Here is a 16,916-nt window from a genome sequence, read left to right as displayed (position 1 = left end):
AACAAAACTCCTCCACCTGTGCTTTACTGCAAGTAAGCATGGGATGCTAATGGAGACGGTTGAATTACTTTAGAGCCTAAAATACTGGTGCATGCTCAAGCAGTTGACTAAATCAAGGCTTTCACGAGCTAGAAGTCTGTGCTTTAATAGTCTCTGAGTCAAATTGGAGAGGGAGCTTTTAGAGAGGCATATTTTTGCTTCCTCTTTTATGTAATGCTAGGTCCTTATGTCATTTAATTCACCACTTCTTCCAAGAAGCACGAGTTATTTATATGCTGTATTAAGTGCATTTTCCTCATTGGCTTTTGAATTTGTCATCTTCAATTTGGCTCAAAGTCTCTCGACTCTGTATTTGGACAAAGGTGTATCCTTTAGCAAACACAGAACCTACCAATGTCTCCGGCTAATTCTCTGCTCCCTAGTGTGCTTCTAGTCTTTTCAATCATCCTTCAGTCTATGTCACCATATGCCTGCGAGCATTAATTGAAATGACATGAAATTAAATAACTGTGAAATGGAACAGAGCCAGAACACAGGAAATAGCTCCCTCTGTGGGTAAACGACATGGGACTGTCAGTGTATCCGCTGACATAAAAGATTTGTGTCCATTTCGTCAGAAAAACAGCAGCCTCAGAAACACATCCTGTAACACATCTGAGCTGCTGGCTGAGTCCTGACCCTTGATAAGGAAAGATTTACTTAATTACTTGTAGGAGATGAGGAAGATGAGTCCCGCTTGGCACTTGAATCTGGCTTTTCTCCCAAATAGAGACCAAGAAAAGTGTTCAGGGAAATATGATCCACAATTACCTTCCTGTATCACACAGTTTATGCACAGGGCAGATGTAACAAGGCTCCTCCTCCAGACAGCCCACTTAGCAACCAATGTGAGCTGTGTCTTGCACATTCACCATCTGTTCACTGTTACTTCTAAATGTACATTTAGAAGAGAAGTCAGTCCTACACTGCTAGAAATCAAGTCCCTGGCCATGTCCTCCAGCACAGTGGAAATGTGACACCAGGAAACCCATCACACCCCCAGCAGCTCAACCTGCAGCTGAAATGCAGCAGCTGTACCAAGGCAAACAGTTCTAGATAAGCAAAAGGCACTTGGATTACTGTTGGTATAGATGGATGGCACTGACAAATTTTCCATCAGTTACATGCTATGGAAACTGAAAGTCCCAGCTGTGATGTAGATAGCAAATCTGGTTTGTCCCTGCAACACGTCATGCCTTTGTCTCTGAGCAGGTTGGGAAAGTGATTATTCTTTCACAGAGGAGTGTAAAAAGAGATTTTTCCACCTCAGAATTAAAAATATGAGACTGATCCTGGTGAAACCCAGTTGTTATTCCAAAGTTATGAGAAATCTACTGGGAGTCTTGAGATTTTCCCCCAACTTACATCCTTATGCTTCGAGTCCTGGGCTATACTCTCAATGGTGGACATTTGCAGATAACTCCATTCAACAATTCAAGACCACAATATCTGCTCTGCTTTCAGTTTGCTACATTACTTTGTACATATCTAAGTTTTTGGTCAGCCCAGCCTGTCTCACTGTTTCACCTTCAACACTTGTGAAAGATGAGGGTGAAATCAAAGTGAGGTAGACAACCAGGACCCCAGTGTCACTGCTCAGGAGCTCAGCAGAACCAGGTACAAAATGCTCAGGAGCTGCTCAGCATCTTGCAGAGACACAGCCTCATGTTCTTTGATTTCGCCCATACGTTGTTATTTTTAGACTTGTTACTGCCTGTGTGCAGCAGCGTCATGATGATGCAGTCTCTGAAGGCTCTCTATCTCCTCTTCCTACCCTACCACAATAGCACTATCGAGAAAAGAATCATTTTTAAATCATCCTTTGATTCTGAGCTGTCTTTTCCATTGCTAAAAACATTTATTTCTCTGTGACTAAAGCAAAAGAAATCATGTGTACACATACTGACATAGAAACACGCACGTATATAAACAGTCACACAGAAAACTGCACAATCATTCGTGTTTCTCACTCATTACCGACAAGAATTTTATCTGGATGATTTTCAGTTTTATCAAAACACTGAATTACAGCTGCAATGACCTCACTGATTTTCAAGGCATTTTTTTGCCCTTGGAGAGATTGTTTGCTTTCAATAAACCATGAACATTCATTTATTTCAGAACCAAATCTAGTGATTGATATCTTCCTGTTGTTACTTTGCAACTGGAGCTCTGTAGTTTACTACATGCTATTTGAATAGTGATTAACATAATAATTAGATTTCCTTACATAAAAAGCCTTGATCATCCCAAAGGAAACATGGATATTCAACTGGCTGTAAGATTTTCATTCTCCTTTACACTAAGGGCAGAGTTTGCAAGTATCAGATCAGCTGATTTATTTGGACAAATTAGGAAGGCTTACAGCTATACAACTTATTTTTAACATCCCTCCTTTAGACAAATTCCTGCGTACATTAGACTCATTTTTTCCCCACTTCACCATTTGATCTATTAAAAGACTTTACCTCTGCCTACAACCCTTTTTCTTCTTGTATTCTTAAACAAAATGTCTGCTGCCACCTCCAAATAAAAACCTAAATTGAAAACTAGACACCAGTCTCTTCAAAGTAGATTTTATACGTATTTGTTTCATGCGATCATTCTGTCTTTAGAAAGACTTTTTAAAAATGCATGATGATGTAGGGAATTGTAGAGAAACTATTAACAGCATAAAGCCAGATTGCAGCAGAGCAACATGACTGCCAGGCTGTGCAGCTCTTGACAAGGAGAGGTTTTACCGAGTTCCGTGAAGAGTTCTGGAAATCCAGGATTTCAGAGAGATTACGAAAATCCTCCCAAGACAGATTTTAGGGGATAAGGGCAGGCAGCCTCCCCAAAGCCTCATCATTTGCAGTGATGTAATCCTCAGAGGATTTGGAACTCTGCTCATCTTTCTTGTTTGATAGACTGGGTCGAAGTAAAACTCCTAAAACAAAAATGTTGCTAAAAAGGTCTCATGCATATATTACCAGTGCAGCTTTAAAGGCATTATGAGTGAGAAAGCTGCCATGTTGATCTGCAATTAATTTATGTTTCAAGAGTCAAAGAGAAACTGATGTCCCTGGAATAAAATACACAGGAAACCCTTGTTCTGCAGGCAGAAAAAGAATCTAGGCTCATGTTCTAAGAAGAGAAGGAACCTGAAGAACAGCTCTGTTTGGGAACAGCAGATCTAGTGCTTTATCACTCAGTTTTTGCAGTGCTGTAAGCAGGAAATTCTAGCTATCACTGTTGGCACAATCGATCAGTACTCTACATGACACATGGACTGCAGAATAAATCATACTTCTGATAAAATCGGTGGTGTCCCACTGAGGTCACCTGAGGTCTGTTTTCATTTCTTCACTTTGCATGTTTGGATAAATAAGTTTACAAATGACTAAAAACCTATGGTTTGTCCATTTGAACAGCCAAAGTAAGAACTGGGCTATTTTTCCTCCCTAGATTCAGATTTTAATGAAGATATGTCTATGCCATTTTGAATTATTCAGGAGGGTGATGTAGGAAAGAGAAATTAATACAGCCTTACAGCAAGAGTTTTGGGTTTTTTTTCTCCTTTTTCTCACCCAATGCCAAAAAGCACATGAAGGCAGTGGGAAAAAAAAGCGACAATTACTAAGTTTGCCGCTATTCACACTGTAGCTATTAATACTTTCCTAGGTTACTTTCAAGTTGCAATGAAGTACCTTGAACATTTGGTCAAAGGAGTATTTTGGACAGCAACTTTGGTGGGAATGAATTAATCTGAAACTTGCTCTGAGGTAGCTATTAATTATTTAGGCTAATTAGAAAGAGAAGCTTCAGTGGCTGATGTAGTCACAGTGTGATGTCTTGTAACATGTTTAACCACATCATTTCTGTTCTAATAATTGCTTCCTTTTTTCCCAGCCTGATGCCTGATGGAATGGCATCAAAAGCAGCTGAGGCTGAAGGGGAGGGTTGAATAGTGGCAAGGAGATGAAAATACCTGGCAAAAATCTGAAAACCTGGAGATGAAATTAGTGTTAAAGATTTGCAGACTTATTTAGTCTGCTGACATTGCTGTTGTTCCTACCATGAGGAAGTGGCAGACAGATGGTTTGAGCAACTTGCAGGGAGAAGAAGGTTGCCTTCATGGACTCACGTTGGATGGGATGGATTCAGCAGGGAACCTCAGCGAGGCACCAGGGCGTGGGGAGCAAAATGCCTCACCATACTGCATGAAAAGCACTTCTGCAGTAGAAATAAGTACCATCTATAAGTAGTTTTACTAGCTAGATTATCTTTATGTGGAAAACTGGAATAAAAGTCAATGACAGGAGTACCCTGAAGAAATATCACTGATACAGGTGGAGACACAAGAAGGAGATTAAATTGGAAAAACAATTGTTCATCATACAGGAAACCACAACAATTATAAAGCCAATTATGAAGCTTAATGAGAGAGATGTAGAGGAAACTGCACCAGTGAAAGAAATGCAGGAGCAGAGAAAGATGGCAAATTAGATGCAAAAGTTCATCTGCACAATAAAGATCTCAAAATAAATGAATTCCATATAGTGGTCTTCCAATCACATCACTTCCCTCCTTCTCCAGCCTGCTGCAAGCGCTCCATTTCACTATCATCATTATCATTATTCAGTATCACAGTGGAGCTGAAAGACTGTATGCAATTCAGGAAAGAGAAAAAAAATACCAGGAACCTGAAAGAATCGATTCACGTGCAATCAGGTAGTGTTGATAGGAAAAAGGCTTTATATAATTGAAAGTAAACATAATTATTTATTCTGAAGCACAAAGCAATATGAAGAAATTAATGTCCTGGAAGTCTACAATGAGCATCTACTGCTTACACTGTGTCTATTCTCCTCAAGAATGTGTAGAAACTATTTGGGATACCTGAAAAGCAGGCTTGGGGACTGGTATGGAGTACAGGTTTTCTTTGTACATTCCCCTCTTTAATTTCCTCTCTTCAATTGCTGGCAACCAAAGAGGTTTGGGTTTGTTCTTTTCTTGTTTGTTTGGGGTATTTTTGAGACTTAAAGTAAAATAATGGTTTCAGAAATATCCCATTTAATTTTCTGTGCCCACCTTTCATAATCAGAGGCAGCGTGTAAAGCTCCCTGCCCGGCAGCACCTATAAAACGCCAATGCTGGTTGCGTTTTGTTTTATGTTTGATTGATTGATTTCTGCTTCTGTTGGACCTCTATAAATTAAATATTTATATTAAGCTCTTGTCTGAAATTACACCAACAACAGCATTTCAGTACTTTGGTATTCCTATTTCCTTGCAAATTAGAGAAGAGCTGAGCAAGGCTCTTTTAAAGAATAATTTCTAGCTCTTCAGTTTTGATAAAGTTTGTTTAATGCCCCACTCACAATTTAATGTCTTCAGACTATAAAATAACAATTGATTTTTCTAATGATGAGAAGACACTGGCTTTACTTCTTTCCAGCACAAGGTTTGTTTTCATTTACTGGAAAGCCTCTTCAGTGGTTTCCTAATGCTAAACATAGAAGTGACTTCTGGCACATCACAGTAAATTTGACCAGGCTCCTTATTTGACCAAAACTTTGGGGATGAATAGTGTCTTGAGTAGTTAGACAAGCCTTAGTGCTAATAGAACTGTAAGTAGTTCTTGGGTTCCCTTCAGCTTCCCCCTGCAGCTGCATTCTGGAGCACTCAGTGCTCTGTGTCCCCATCCTCTGGGCAGGAGCTCAGATGTGCAGTAAACCCCAAACTGGCTAAATGAGAAGCGGCTCAGCTTACTGGCTGGGCCTACCTCCAAGCACACACTGCTTATGACCCAGCTGCTTCTCTCCTCCAGAGAGCAGAAATGGTGGAATGAGCGATTCATTTCATTAGTGAAACAGTCAGCCCAGGAAATACTGAGGGGAAATCACAAAAGGCCCAAGTGGAAGGCATGAGTTACTCTCCTGCTTCAGCTGCTTGCAATGCTGACTGCAGCAAGGCAGCAGAGACGGCTGCACTGCATGCATGGACTGCTCCATCCAGCAGCCCTGGGTATGGGCATGCTATGGGGCTGCCACTGACCCCTGGGGGCAAAAAAGCAACCAGGCAGCTCTCCTGGAATAACAGACTGCCCAATATAGAGGGAACATGGCTCTATCTTAAATCTGCAGCTATAGGCTGTTCAGAAAGTGTACAAAACACTGCTGGTGTTTTCATACTGGTTCCTCTTCACTGCTTTGCGAAATCAGACAGATGGTATTTAAATTGATTTTTTAAAAACATAAATAGAAGAGGCTCAGTCATTTTCTGGTTGTTGTTCAGTGTTTATGTTTTAAAGAGATTATCATTTTAGGTTTGATATAGCTTTCACTTGAGGCCAAATCCCATTTCTACGTATGATTAAAATATAAAATGACTCTTCCACAGGACCCACATATCTCCACTATGTCCTGAAATACTCCCAGCTCCACACTTTCTACAAGAGTCACCTTCTGCCCTATTATCTATTGTCCTCACATATTCATTAAGAAATGAATTTGCTTTTAAGGCCAGGAAGCACTTGATTAGCATATCTTCAGGCTTAAAAAAACAAAACAAAACAAAAAAAGCCTGTAACCTTCTGTGATGTCTTTGGAATCCCTGCCCAAAGACTTAGATTCAGTGAGCTGCTGAATCTGATGCTGTGGTAGTTCCCAGCAGCCCAGGCTTTTCAGCTCTCCCTTCAGAGTCACAGATGAAGTACGTGACTTCAGTTAATTCTTGTTTATGCCAGGAACTTCCAGGTAGCTACAGCTGTCATTCCAAAACTGCAGATAGGGAGCAGTAATTCTGCTGAAGAAGCTTCAGGATAAATTTGTCTCTCCTGCCTTTTGCTTGGTGCTTTGTGGTGTACTCTCCATCAAGAAAGAAATAGCAACATAAAAATGGCAAACCGTAAAGCCTAGACAGAACAGCGTGCTTCAGAACATAGAGAATAAGAAAGAGATTTCCTTCCCTATGGGCTCCAGGAGAAAACAGCACACACTGACGGAGTCTGAAGCAGCTGGACTACCAGTCAGGCTTCATGGGCTAAACCACACATTTTCAACAAGAGATGGAAACAAACCACCTTTCAGTTCTCTCTTCTGAAACTAGGCTGAGATCCACAACAGAGGTTTTTTCACTGTGAAACTAACTGGGATTCCATGTGGAATAAATCATTAATTCATTGTACGGAAAAAAGACAAAAACTATTCCTCAATTAACCCAAATCAATGCTCAATGGTATTTCCTGAGAGGAAGGAGGTGAACAAATAAAAAAAACAACACCACATTCCTGCTTGATTTTAAATAAGGCACTTCTACTTCATGTAGACTTCCTGATGATACTCAAGCAGCTCATTGTCCCTTCTATCAATCTACTAGGGACAGAGAGTTTGGGTAAGAGGGAAGGAAGCACAAGCTGCCTAACACATAATTGCACAGACATTCTTCTTCCATTTTTGCTGAAGGAAACTTTGTTTTTCTTCCCCTTTGCTTGCATCCCTACCTTCAAGAAGCCAGAAGATGGAGCTGCAAAAAGGCCCACAACTTAATTTCACAACTGCATTTGAAAGAACTTGAGGAGTCTAATGGCAGAGATTGTATGTCAAAAAACACCCCAAAACCACGTCAGTGAAGATTCCCATGTTGAACTAATCCTTGCTTTATTTTTAAGGAATTAATCACACTGTCCTTGTCAAACTCACGCTACAATTTACTTTAGGAAGTAGTGATTCTACTAATACTATAATTTGTATCACAGTAGTTCAAGCCCTCACTCCCATTAAACTGAATGAAATATGGTCCCAGCCCCCAAGATCCTACAGCTGAAATATTTATTTCTGTCTCCAAGCCCTTAGGAGACTTGTTAGCTCTTTATCATAGGAAACACTATCATCAAAAGGTGATCTTTCCAAGCTTGCTACAAGTGTTTTCTTTTCTCTAGTGCTGCTATTTTTAAGCTATTACTTTACACAAAACTTAGAGAGTTTGATAAATCTTTGGATGCTATTCAAAAACAGTTGTGAGCCTGTGTGGGCACATTCCTCACCTAACCTTCCTGTGAAAAAGGTTTCTCTCTTTTTCTTTTTTAGTATTTTTCTTGTTTGGAGGAGCCAGCATAAGCAGTAATCACGATCCTTATCAGTAGCACATTATGCTAAAGGGACTTAATATCAACTGATTCCTTCCAGTACCTACATGAGGGTTCATCAAGACAACAGAGCCAAGCTCTTTCTGGCATTCCATAGCAGGACAAGAAATGATGGTAGTAAGTTGAAACAAGACAGGTTTTTCATGACCAGGACAGTCAAGCAGTAGATCCAGCCCTTCAGAGTAGAGCTGTGGACTCCGGCCCTTGAGGTTTTTAAGACCAGATGGCATCAAACCTGTGTCACCTGGTCTGACATCACAGCTGACCCAGAGCAAGAGATGGGACTAGAGATCCCTTGAGGTCCCTCCTAACCTTCACTAACCTAAAACTTATTCTCCACAAATCTTTTTAACTGAAGCTCTAGTGTAACTTTTTTACCTCCATACTCATCAGATCCTGAATGCTGTCAGCATTTTGACCAAAGAGTTCCAAGACTTTAGAAGCAGTTACTCAAATAACATTTCAAAACTTTATTTATAAAGATTTGGAAGGTGAAGTTTGGGGTTTTCGTTCTGTTTTTTAACATTCTTCCATGGAAAATGCAACTCTCAAGGGCTAATTAAATCATGGTGCTTTGGGAGTTAAATATAACTACTCGCAACCATTTAATACACAGATGGACAAAATTATGTAGAGAGAATTTTAAAATAGGGAAGATCACTAATTGCTAAATGAAATTTAGCATAAGGGGAAGTAAAAAAGAAAATCAAAAGCAGTAATAGTCCAGGTTTCTTCCACATACAGCTGGAAAAAAGCATTACCCATCACTAGGCAACAGTTCCAATTTATTTGCTTCAAGGAATATGAGGAAGACAACCAGTGAGAGTCATATTAAGCAAAATGGTTTCTCAGAGAGATTGCTTACCCTCTGTTCAGTGTGTTCCAGGCTGGCTCAAGATATGTGACGTAAAAGCATACTCAAAGACAGACTTCATATATAATATACAAATGTCTCATCCCTTGGGACCCAGGCTACATGATCAGACATTTTCCTAACCAACATAAAATGATCAGACAAAAAAAAATCACTCTGGAAGCAAGCAGTAGTTGCAGTGTGAGCTGCACAGCTCAGAAAAATTATGTTATCATTAACTTAACAAGAAACAGCTTCCCGTCAGCTAAAGTTAGAGCTAATCTCTCATTAAAATGGAGCATCTTTTATCTGAAGAATTACAGAACAAAACACAGAAAATCAGTCGAGTGCTATTTCTATGCATTAACTGGAGTTTCTTATAAATGTATTTCAAAGCTATAGCCCTTCCCTCTCCACAATGAGAAATTCCACTAACAGCGTTATTAGCTCTTCTTTAAATATCTAATTGCACCTAACTCCAGTCATAATGTCTAATTACTGGTTTATACAGTCGGAGTGATTTATAGCATGATGAGGATTCATTTAGATGAAATTAGATCCAAGGGTAACACAACTGTATTTGCATTTCTAACATCCTTCCGAGGTTGAGGTGGAGCTGAGGGAGGGGGTGAGGAAGAAGAGCAGCAGCACAAAGGGACAGCCACACCTCCAGCAGCATCCTCCAACTGCTTCCTTCCATCCCCTTCCACTCCCGTGTCCACACATGCATGTGAGCTGCACAACCTGGGGAGACACACCAGGGAACGTGAATGCTGGGGCTTCATAATGTGCCAGAAGACAGACACAATTATTCCCACTGCCTTTGGAAGATGACAAGACAAAATCCAAAGTGGATCATGGAGAGCTGCATCAAACCAACCCAATCTTCTGCTTTCAAGGGCCTCTGTGGTGTTACCATAATAAAAATCTGCTACCTGAAATGTGTGCATAACAGATGGGTAATGAGTTTTACCTCATTATCTCGCAGCAAAATGATGTAGGATTTTTATTTATATATTTTTCCCCACAAAAATAAAAATGGAAATATTAGCACACACAAACTTAAATTGTTTCTCAGTGTATGGGATCTGTTGCTGGAGTAAGGCTGGAATGCCATGGAGTGGTGTGATGCCACGAGATCATGGAGAGGAGTTTAATGAGGCACCAGACTAAAAATCTGCAGAGCATTGAAATAAAGTAGGGGCAAAAAAGCATTCCTCAGAAAGCTCTCTGCCATCAGTACTTCCTCACATTCTTCTAATTTGCAGTCATGAACAGTGACAAGTTTTCCTTTTTACACTTACCAAAGTTATGTAAAAAGCATCTCATCAGCAGCAAAGTAACTTCAACCCCAAATTATTACTTTTCTGTCTCGCTTGAAAGGAAAACATGAACATAGATTGTTCATTATCTCAGGGCACGATGCAACATTCATTTGTGTCACCGAGAAGATTCCAGCAAAATTCTGCACTCTTTATAATGCCAAGTAGGTTAAAAAGTGATGCACCTGAGCTCAGAAAGGCAATGCTCTCAGTCTTTTGCAAAGACATCTGTCTCCTTCAGCAGCGTGGGATGTTTAATGTGAATACTTGTTACAGCAGATTGCACTTTCACAGAAAGACTGACTTAAGGACCGACTTGATTCTAATCAAGTCTCTGGGAACATAGTGGAGACAATTGCATATGCAAGCAGAAACTCTTTTGCTCATGATTTAGAAGAGGGGAGACACTGGATAGCTTAAGAACATTTTGCTTGTCTCATTCTTTGTCAAAGTTTACAACATCCTCTTCCTTCACATCTCTGTCCTTTCAGGGACGTATCAGTATAAACAATCTTTCAATGACCGGTAGGAAACAGGGGAGTTGAACTTCATGCATCACAGAATCAAATTAACAGAGGCAGGTCATGAATTATACAGATAGTTTGTCATTCGTTTCCTTTAGACTGTACGGCTAATTAAGAGCTGTACTTTTCATATGAATTCTGTAATTACTCTGACATATGCTAACCAAGCATCCCATCTCTGGCTGGTATTATGCTCCATTACGGAGTGAAAGTTAATGGTGGTCTGTGGTTCTGACATTACTCTGAACCATAAAAACTAATAGCTGAAACTCCTTGTTATTGGTGATCCTCTTCCGTGACCTCTTGCTTACATTTACTAAAAACACACAGCCTCCCCCAGCAGAGAGAATGAGCCCATCTGAAAGAGTCCCATCTTATCCTCTCATGAAAAAAAAAAACACCTTCATCTGTGAGAAATAATTATGCTGGGAAACAGCAGAGACAAAGCTGAGACCTTGGATATTTCACCTCCCTTCATGTCTGAGCGTCTCCCAGGTGTGTTGGCTACATCACAGGCAGAAGGATTTACAAACACAAACTGAACCTGTTTGTGTTGTGAGGCACTACAGCCTATCATCATCACCTATACCAGTGATTACCACATAACCTTCTGCTGCATAAACACAGCCATGCTCTAAAGATGACAGTCTGAAAGGCTGAGATATCCACACAGTGCAGGAGGAGCAGGATTTGAGCTGCAGCCCTTCTTTCCTTGTGTAAGCCTACCAAGCAACGTACGCCTCAGGTCAATTTGTCCTTTAATTTTTCGGAACTTATTGCATGAGTTACTGAAGAATGAAAAGCTTCCTTTCCCTCTTCTATAATCACTACTTCCCTGTTAAAAAGATCATTATTCCTGTATCAAAATCAATATTAACCTTTTTATGCATGAATTGTGCACTTCAGGTACGAAGCTGCAGGAAGTCATGGGGGAATAGATTTGATCCTAATTTGTGAGTGATGATACAAATACTCATTTGATGACATAATCTATATGATTTAAATAGAGTAATTGAGGAAAGCTGGAAGTATTGTGTGTTCATGCTTACCAGGATCTCTGCATTCTACCACATGCGTAAGCATCTCATGTATGTAGGAAAGACAGCTAACACCAAGTGCTATCGGTGAGCAAATGGATGTAAGCAAAAGAGAAACTGATTCAAACAGAACAGTCCTAAGGTTCTGCATTATTTAGATGTACTAATCTTTAATAAGGGAATTTCTTAAACACAAAATCATTTTCCAACTTTAGGAATTGACTGGAACTTTTTTTTCTCCTCTACTCACCATGAAGAATGCTAACAGTCTCCTCTCTGTGCATAATTTATCTCAAACAGACAAGACCTTGTACAAATAGAAGCAGCAACAACACTGATTAATGCCTCTGTCACCCAGTGCATTGATTTTATTCCTCCAGTTGTTGGTCTCCCAAGGAAAACTCTTCAGAAGATGCAACGAGTTCCAAGTTCTATGTCCCATGTAGCGATTACACCAACAGAGCACACATACCTCACTTCACCACATTTCAAGAGAGCTCTGCATATCAAATATGCTACACTGATAATTGAATGGGTAAATCTTAACTGCTCTGAGGCTATTGTGAAAATCCATATCCATGCAAAGATGCTGGTTAGTGGCAATATAGGGTACAGCCCCTTCATAAAATTAAGACATTGCTTCTGTGTCAATATCTTGTATGTCTGATTCAATGTCAGTTCAGACAGACAAAAGCTTTAGGACAAGCTCCAGAGTATAACATGGAGATAAAACTCATTCCAATTTATAGGAACACTGTACACGTTACCTTTTCAAAACATAGTGAAAGCTTCCAATATACTGCTGCATTTCTTTAGAAATAGTCTCACACCTATTGCTGTTTAGGAATGAGTGGAGTTTATTGTTAGTAAGAAAAAACTCTAGGTGAATTATAAAGACTTTGCTATTCGCTGCAGTTATTGCCTTCTATCTCTTCTTCAGTTGGCTGCTCCTCATTACTCAACTTCCATCAACAAACATGATCACCTATCATTGCTCCATGGTATTGCAACGAGTCGCCTACCCGTCTCCTTTAATTCATTCTGGGACACTGTCAGTTTTGATTCCTTGCCTCACGATGTCATCTTCGCCTTTGGTGTTATGTCTGTCGCAATTCACTGTGAACTTAAACAAACCATTCCTGAGAGCAGGCTTCATTTTTAAAATAAGCAGCCATTATTTTATGTCACAGCCTCTGTCTCAAAGGACAGCTGATTAATCCAGTCTCCTACTTATGAAATCTTAGCAGTGAGCATTTGAGCAGCTCACCACAACAACCAGAACCAATCTACATGATGCACCTACTGCTGGAAGCCAAGCTGGCACGCCACACACATTGCCGAAAAGCCCACAGCCTTCATGGTTTACATATGAGTGTGCAAACTGCATTCTTAGTTGATTCGCCATACTTCTAGTAGCCTGACATCTGAGGATGCAGAAAGACAGTTTAATCAAAACACTGATCATCAGCACATCCTAAGTTTCTGTGGGATAATCTCCTTCCCCAGTGTATTTCTTTTGTGTACTTAAGAAAACAAGCACATCAGATGCATGGATGGAGGATCAGCAGAGAAGAAATTGCTGCTGTACGTACAGCCTAATGTGAAGAGGATTCACCAGTTTGAAAGACCTACATGGGCCCCTAATTGGTAACAGAAGTGGCGAAATGCTTGGAACTTGCAGGAGCAATCCGGTCGTGATTCATGCCTGGTATAAGACAAGCAAGGTGGCTGATAGGCTGACCTTTCCTCACTGAGAGCTTATAGACACTGTCTCTTCATTTGAAATAATGCCCTGAAGAGGCAGAAGTGATGGTGCATCTTTAACTAGATATTGCTTCTTATCAGGAAGCTACACCTTTAACTCTTATACAGATTACAAAAACAAAGGAGATACTCCTTCTGTAATGAGAATAGAAGGCTCTTAAGGTGTCTACATTCCTTCTTTCCCCCATTAATAAAAGCTTTAGCTAATAACTTAGACTATCTGTTGTTTCAAGGGCAAAACAGCAGTCATTTTCACATGCATAGACAATGATGAATTTATAAAGTTCCTGTGAAGAAACTTTTCTCAGCCCCTGCGATATTTTTCTCCTTAGTTCATATCCCTTCTATTCTCTTTTTAAAATAGAAGCCCACGCTAGAAAACAGTAGAGCACAGTGACTTCCAGAGTGTCTGTTCTAGATACCAGCTTAGAGACATCACAAGGATAATTTTTAGAGATCAGGTGGTGTCACAGTTCTGCAACAGAAGACAAAGGGACCCACAGTCCCACTGACCGGGACTGACAGGTGGCCTATGCTTTTAAAGTATCTGCATTAGGGTACTACCATGCCAGCAGTCACACTTGAAGTTCTTCTCTAAAGTACCTCATTTCCTACTGTTTTGTCTCTTCATGTTTTCACTTAATTCTCCATGGACTGCACTGTTGAAATATCCATGGCTCGGAGTACAACAGCATCTCAGGGCACATGAGCATTCAAAATGGAGTACAGAAACTTGTACATGGAATTAAGCAAAGGAGGAACTAACGCAGCAGACAGTGACTGTATCAGCATAGCCCTAATCAAGAGCTGCCATAATCTTTGCAATGAAGAAGACAGCAGTAATGAATCTGTACTTAGAATAACTTTTTTTCATGCTAGATTCCTCCCACCTATTCCTCTCATCTACACATGTAACCGAGATCATGGTTCAAAGATGAGGCTTCTTGTTCAGTTAAATACAGGCATATGGGTAAGTATTACAGGTTTTAACATTTTTCTTCCTTTTCATCTCTTTCAGAAGATGAAACCAAGTTAGAGAGAGCAGTAGAAAAATAAAATCTCAACACTTTGTTCTGCATCTCTGCAGGACAGGGTAATGACTGCAAGGTGACTTGCCAAGCACGTGATTACAGTTCTTAACAGAACGGTTGTGTCCTTTTAGAAGGCAGCTCTTGTTCTGCAGGGTTCCAGAAAGTACCACTCACAAGAAAGGTTCATACAATGAAAATGGAGACAAATCAAAGCGTGGATTCCAAGAACACCTAGATAATGTTGAGATAATGTTTCTTGTTCTCAGGTGTCAGCAATCCCACAGTGGGTTGCTTTGTCAATTTGTTCACTTTTGTTTTCTCTGATATATGGGGGGTTTGGTGGGATTGCTTTTTGTTTTTGCTTTTTGCTTATTTAAACATCATAGGATATAAAATATGAGGATTATAAACAAAGAGGAGTCCTCAAAGTCATTTGATACTGCAGAAATTAACATTTAGTACTGCAGAACAGACGACTATTGCATCAGTAAGGAAGGCTGTATCTGATGTGTCCTATCTACTCTCAGACCTTTTATGGTTTTACAGGCATACTGACATGGATTTTCTCCTCTATAATCTATCCAGGCTTCAGGTACAGGTGAGTTAATCCTATGTTTGTGACATATCCTCATGGCATGTAACTGCACCCCAGGTGAGAACAAGAACATGCGAACTCCTTTCTGTGTCAGACCCGTAAATTATTTATCCTTCCTCACATGACAAGCTGATCTCCAAAACTCAGGTTTAAAAAGTTGATGAGGCTTGCTAGCCCCAGGGAGATCTGAGCTCTCATGGAAGACTAGACACATTCGGTAGCACTCCAGATACACTGAGGAATTGTAGAGAATGTTTTCAGGATGATGCGCCATTTGTCAAAGTCAGTAAGGGGAATGTTACCAAAGATTGATTCTTTCACTGCATTTTGCATATACTGTCTCGTGATTTGAACAAACTGTTGACATAAGAATCCAGGTGGCATCCTGCGTTACTCATTCCTGAAATCCATGATCTTTGTAGCATTAAAAAAACCAACTTTTCAGAACAGCTGTATATCTATGGCATGCAGGTTCCCAGATATTTCTCATCATATCGGTGCAATGTACTTCAGTGCACTTCCAGCTTAGAAATGCAAAAGAATTGCAGACAGCTTCTGCTTCCAGTGAGTTGGGTATAAGAAAGCAGAAAATTGGTGGTGACCCTGGTACTTTTGCAGAGATTTTTGTAAAATTTCACTGGAACAGTTATGGTTTTTGAACTGCTTTGTGGACAGGTGGATATTTCACAGACGGGCAAAATGAATTCCATTTTTCTCTCCACTATTCATCACCTGATTGACAGAACTTTGCCTAAGGTGGAACATGCAAGGGCTGAATTTAAAGGCAGAGCACTCAGAGTAATGCTGACACGGGATAATGATCCTGCTGGGTTGTCAGTGGAAAGGGCCATTTCCCAGAAGAGTGAAAAAAATTAGATAATATATTAACTTGTGGCACATGGGGGATTCATACAGATGTAAACAAAATATAGAGATGGAAATACTAACCAGAATCAAATAATTTCTGCTGACCTTCTGCATTACCCAGAGCTGGTCCCTGTATTTGCTGTGCAGATAGGCAACTCTGTAAGGGAGATTAAATTAGCTGGTATACTGACACACATGCAAAGAAACTTGGAAGAGTGTTATTAAAGTAAAAAGCCAAGCATTCAGGCATCAGGAGATGCCAGAATTGGTGTTATTTACACAACCCTACCTAAACTACCTTGTAAGAATGCACTACGTCTGTGTTTTTAGTTATATGACCACATACTGATACTTCCACAGGGCTCCAGCTTCATCCAATGCACAGAATGGGCAGCATTCTAGTTGACAGATGAGTAATCTTTGTTTTATTGCCTCTCATTTGACCCTTCTTCTCGCACCACAGGTAAATCCTAGTTTGCAAACAAAATTCTTCCTCCTTGCCAGCTTTTTGGAGCACTTCTTACAGCGTTTTTGTGAAATTGCCTCCTGTCAGTACTGTAGATTTAAGAGTTAGTGCTATTCCCATTTCACAGAAGGGGAATGCCAGCAGAGAGGCAACCCTAAATTCAGCAAAATGCGAGTCACTTAAGATACAGTTATCTCCAGTGTATGTATTATTCATACACAACTTAACTATGCACAGATACCAAGGCATTACGTTGAAGTTTCTGCAATTTAAAGAGTTTGCTTCGAA

Source organism: Coturnix japonica, chromosome 15, assembly GCF_001577835.2.
Source record: "Coturnix japonica isolate 7356 chromosome 15, Coturnix japonica 2.1, whole genome shotgun sequence".
In the NCBI taxonomy this organism is placed as follows: domain Eukaryota; kingdom Metazoa; phylum Chordata; class Aves; order Galliformes; family Phasianidae; genus Coturnix; species Coturnix japonica.
Note: the sequence above shows the minus strand (reverse complement) of the source record.